Below are 6000 nucleotides of genomic sequence, written 5' to 3' on the forward strand. Positions count from 1 at the left end.
TCATGGTACCATTCCTAGACTTGATACACATCTCCAGTGCCCAGTTCCCATTACTCCTTCTTGTTGTTCTCTGCTCCCAGGCTTGTGCTCTGCTCACACTTCCAGGCACTTTCAAGCTCAAGCAGAAAATTCACTTGCTGCTAGAGCCCTGTCAACCAAAGGCTGGAAATACATATTTTTAAATTCAGCAGAAGTTGTGAGGACTTCAGCTTTTCATTTTCCTCGCTGGACGGGATTAACAATCTGCCTTGTCCCCTCTGTGCCACATGTACACACCGGTGTACAGCATCAGCTCTGGTGAGCTGAGATGACCATGGGTCACAGTGGAGACGATCTTTCCCTTCTACTCTGCTCTTGTCTGGAATGTCCAGGCTGAGACAGTTGAGGTTGTTCAGCTTGGAGAAGAGAAGGCTCTGAGAAGACCTTAGAGCAGCCCTCCAGTACCGGAAGGGGCTACAGGAGAGCTGGAGAGGGACTTTTAACAAAAGTGTGGAGTGACAGGATGAGGGAAAATGGCTTTGAGCTGGAAGAAACTGGATTTAGATGAGACATTAGGAGGAAATTCTGCCCCAGGAGAGTGGTGAGGCACTGGAATGGGTTGCCCAGAAAAGTTGTGGGGCTGCAAGCCTCAGAGCCAGACTGGACGGAGCCTTGAGCAACCTGGGCTAGTGGGAGGTGTTCCTGGCCTTGCAGGGGATTGGAACTGGGTGGTCTTTAAGGTCCCTTCCAACCATTCTGAGCACAAAGGGACAAACACCTTAAAGTTCCTGCAGCTACTTCTTGTAAAGCAAGAGCTGATTTATACCAATGCTTTTCTTAGCTTGGCTTCACACTAAGAGGATATCCAGTGCTCAAAAAGTATCTCAAGCTACTGTCTGTCAGCACAGAAGGGCATTAGCTATAACAAATAAGGCAATTCTTTCATATGACAAACAGCTGTCCTCAAAGTGTAAACACCAAAGTGCAGTGTACTCCATAAATCCTTAATTCACTCAAACCTCTGGGTTCAGAAATAGCCAGGCACTGGAAAATAAAGAGTAATGCAAGAACTAAGACAAAATCATAGAATCACAGAATCAGTCAGGGTTGGAAGGGACCACAAGGATCATCCAGTTCCAACCCCCCTGCCATGGGCAGGGACACCTCACACTACATCAGGCTGGCCAGAGCCTCATCCAGCCTGGCCTTAAACACCTCCAGGGATGGAGCCTCAACCACCTCCCTGCACAACCCATTCCAGGCTCTCACCACTCTCATGGGGAAGAACTTCTTCCTCATGTCCAGCCTGAATCTCCCCACTTCCAGCTTTATTCCATTCCCCCCACTCCTGTCACTACCTGAGATCCTAAAAAGTCCCTCCCCAGCTTTCTGGTAGCCCCCTTCAGATACTGGAAGGCCACAAGAAGGTCTCTTTGGAGCCTTCTTTTCTCCAGACTGAACAGCCCCAACTCTTTCAGTCTCTCCTCATAGGAGAGGTGCTCCAGTCCTCTGCTCATCCTCATGGCCCTTCTGTGGACACGTTCCAGCACCTCCAGATCCCTCTTGTAATAGGGGCTCCAGAATTGGACACTCTCACACAGAGCCAGGAGTATCTGTATTGCAAAATCAATTTGTCACTACAAGTTTCACTGTCAGTAAGCTGTGGATTTGTTCATGTGATAAGCAAACAGAAATAAGAGAGCAACCCAGGCATGCTTACCCATTGAGCACTTCCTGTGCTCCTTCCACCACAAAACATAGAGACTAAAAAGCAAATTCATCAGATAAGTGCATAGCAAAATGATCTAACCCACAGCAGCCATTACCTGGAAGCCACTCGCTGGTTGTGCAGACAGGGAGCAATCCATGATGCTGCCTCATTACTCCTGGATACACTCAACTAAAGCCTTTGCCTTGCCTGTTGTTGACTAATTAATGCAAATAAAGCAGGCTGGAATGACCAGATGCCAGCAAGTGACAGAACATTAGGTTCTACAAACCCTGCAGAAAACAAATATGCTGATATGATTTCTGCAGGTGTGTTTTCCTACAGAAGCACACCTTAGAAATGAGTGCCCCTGAAGTCCCAGCCGTAACACTGAACATCCACTGCAGCTTCACAGAAGAGCTCTTCCAAGAGCTCACCAAAGAGCTCCAAAAGCAAAAGCAAACCAGCTAGAAGTGAAATCTGAAATAAAGGAGCTGTGGTAAAGCAGCTTGTGTGGGTGGCACTGCCTGGCCCTGGCACTGGTCCCTTCACCACTGTGCCTTCACCCCCTCACAGAGCCAGCCCTGAATCCTGCCCGGGCTGGGCTCCTCATTGCATCAAGTGGCTGCCAGGAGGAGCTTGTCCTCCCAATAGAGAATTCGGATGCTGGCACAGCTTTGTAAGAAATTAAACATGACTCCAACCCAGCAATAAAAGAGAGGGGGGATGTCCAGGCTCTTGAAGCTGCAGAGCCTGAGCAAGGTCCCCAGCTGTGCTGCAGCCAGCAGGAAGCATGTATGGAGACTTCCTGCTGCTTGATGACATCAGGTAATGACCAACCTCAATCTTTTCTAACAAAAGCACATCCAACAATAGCCTGATTTGGCCTTTTCTACTTGTTGCACTGGTTTCCAAGAGTCATTATAAAGCCAAGACACTTGGAAGCTCTTACAGAGCCTTCCAGCCCATGTGTGTGGCCCTACAAAGTTATTCTCCTGGGGGTTGTGGAGGTCCAGGTATGGCACAGAACAAGTGCACCAAAACACAGCCCCCTGCACACACATCACTGTAAAGACAACCTCCAGTGGGCAGGGCCAGGGCCAGGGTGCTCCACAGTCTGATGGAGACCCATGAGAACTACACCTAGAGTGTCCAAGCAGCTGTTCCTCCAGCTCAGTCCCACTGAGGACTCAACTGGACAGCTGCAGACAGTGAAATTTGAAGGTACCTACAGAAGATATCTGCCAGAGCATGTAGTCAGAAAAAAGAGACACCGCTTGTTAGTGTGGTTCTGGTGTGTGCCAGGTTTCAGCATTTCCAAAGGAAAATGCTCCCTTGCAAGCACTCTGTGTTTGTAGTGAAAAATCAAGTTTAAAACAGGGAAAGAGGGAACCCAGTTTCTGACCATTCTCACAGGCCACCATTAGACACTTGTGAAAATACTTTTTAGTAGAAGATTTTTCTCCCATTGACAAAGAATTTCCATGCTGGAGAGCAGTGAAGGGGAAAAGGACCTGGGGATCATAATGGATGGAAGGTTGACCATGAACCAGCAATGTGCTCTTGTGGCCAAGAAGGCCAAGGGCATCCTGGGGTGGATTAGAAGGGCTGTGGTCAGTAGGTCCGAGGTCTGCTGTGCCCTGCTGAAGCCACATCTGGAATATTGTGTCCAGTTCTGGGCCCCTCAGTTCAAGAAGGACCTCAGGGAACTGCTTGAAAGAGTCCAGCACAGAGCCACAAAGATGCTGAAGGCAGTGGAATATCTTCCTCATGAGGAGAGCCTGAGGGAGCTGAGGGCTCTGGAGCTGGGAGAGGAGGAGCCTGAGAGGTGACCTCATTGCTGGGGATAAAGATGTGCAGGGTGAGTGCCCAGAGGCTGGAGCCAGGCTCTGCTGGGTGATGCCCAATGCCAGCACAAGGGGCAGTGGTGGAAGCTGAGGCAGAGGAAGTTCCATGGAAACAGCAGGAAAATTTTTTTCCTAGTGAGGGTGACAGAGCCCTGGAACAGGCTGCCCAGGGGGGCTGTGGAGTTTCCCTCTCTGGAGATATTCAAAACCTGCCTGGCTGTGTTCCTGTGTGACCTGCTCTGGGTGACCCTGCTCTGGCAGGGGGTTGGACTGGATGAGCTTTCAAGGTCCCTTCCAGCCCCTGGCATTCTGTGAGTGAAGTAAGACAGGAGGAGTGAAGGAAAGGAAAAAGGTGCTTGAAGTGAGTTGTTTCTATGATTATACACAGGAGCTCTCTGCTCTCACCTCTACTGTAGCAGATACCTTAGGGGTGCTTCTACCAACTTCCCTATTTTCTTCCTGTGAGCTGGTTTGTAAGATAACCTGGTTTTTGGACACGTTTTGCAATGTAATTAACAACATGCAATCACCCTGCAGTGTGAAGGGTGCTGGGACTCCTGCTGGGACCAGGCTGAGCCTCTTTGGTCATTGTTTTGGGCAGCACTGCTTTCCTCCTCACAATGCTCAGGGTCACTGGTTAGGCAGGAGTCTCCAGGACAAGTGAGCACATCTCAGCAGCCTGAGTGATTCCTCTTGTGCAGCTAGTTTCTATCAGGAGAGCTTCTGCAATTTCAGTTCAGGCTCAGCAGAGTCCGGGCAGCAGCTGCTACCAAACAGAGCAGGATTCTTCCTGGCCTGGAGTAGGGCAGGGTGCACGTACAGAAGGACACAGGAGCAAACACATCCAAAGGAGAGAAGAAAACAGCAGAGTGGCAAAAGGCAAGAAGCTCTGAAACACGAGAGGTGGTGGAAGGCTCACCAAGGTGACAATTTCAGGTAAGGGAAAGCCCACACCCAACTGCTGCTGGATGCTGGGGACACTAAGTGAGAAACTGATTCTCCTGAGCCTATTCCTCTAACTGGACAAAGCTGGTGTGAAGCCAGAGAGAAGCTGTGGCCAAGGCATTCAGTCACCTTGCCACCATAGCTGAGGTGGAACTGGCAGTGGTGCTGTCCCTGTGCAGAATGCTTGCACCCACTTCACTTACTTTATAGAACTGCACTTCCTACATCCAGAAAGGAAAACACAGCCAGTGACAACTCAGAGTGCCTTTTGGTGGATGAAGGATGGCAAAGCTGACTTCATGACCTTTTCATTCAAAACTTCTCAGAGAGCAGCAAATTCTTGGCTTCCATCTCCCAAAGAAACCCTTGCACCACACTGCTGCAAAATCTCACATCCAGATCGGGTCCATCCCTTCTTACCACACTGAGACTTTTCCTTTTCTCTCACCCATATTTTCACCTGGATCTTGAGCTGCCCAGGGTAGTGGACAAGATGTAGCAAGATTTAAGAGTCAGCACTGAACACTCCCTAACTCTACCCTAAAATAGCAGAGGGCTGCAAACGGGTTTAATCCATGTACAATCCAAGCTACCCAAGTGCTAGATTAGGGTTTGCTGACGAAATGTGCAACTCACTCTTATTTCAGACATAAATAATGTGTAGAATTGGTGTAAAATTATCCTTATTCATGTCTCTTGTGTTACTCTCTTTAAAAAAGGATTTGTTCCAGTCACCTTAATGCCATCTCCATGACTGATTTTTTTTTCAATTTACTTCAAAATCGGGTGGGTTCCATCTGTTGGTTTCAGTCTGGAATCTAGCAATGAGGACAACACTGAGTATTTCTCTTCTCCATGAAGACCACAGCAAAGCATCAACAGCTGTGTTTTCTCTGCTCTATTAGTCTGCTTACCAAAAGAACTGGGGAAAAAAAAAGTTCTAGACCTCTGAAAAGATCATAATAGTGCAAATTTCAAGAACAGAAAGGATCTGTTAAACCTAAAGTCTGGCCCCATCTTCTTGCCCCCACCCTTTAGCTCTTGCTGAGCATTGCTCAGATGCTCTCTGGGGCTGCTCTTCTCCAGGCTCAACAGCCCCAGGGCTCTCAGCCTTTGCTCCTCCCAGAGATGCTCCAGGCCCCTCCTCATCTTCACAGCCTCTCTTGGACTCTCTTCAGTAGTTCCTTGTCTCTCTTCAACTGGGGAGCCCAGAACTGGACCCAGGACTCCAGTTGTGCCCTCACCAGGGCAGAGCAGAGTGAGAGGTGGGCATGGAGAACCTTTTCTCTGAATGTGCCCCAGGACACCGTTGGCCTTCATGGACAAAAGAGCACACTGCTGGCTCATGGGGAGCTTGTCCACCAGCTCTCCCAGGTCCTTCTCTTTGAAGCTGCTTTCCAGCAGGAAACCTTTAGTGGTGCAGGGGGTTATTTACTCACATGCAGGACTCTACAGTTGTCCTTGTCAAACTTCAGGAGGTTCCCCTTTGCCCAGTTCTGCAGCCTCACTGAATGGCAGCAC

This window comes from Indicator indicator, chromosome 15, assembly GCF_027791375.1.
Source record: "Indicator indicator isolate 239-I01 chromosome 15, UM_Iind_1.1, whole genome shotgun sequence".
Lineage (NCBI taxonomy): Eukaryota > Metazoa > Chordata > Aves > Piciformes > Indicatoridae > Indicator > Indicator indicator.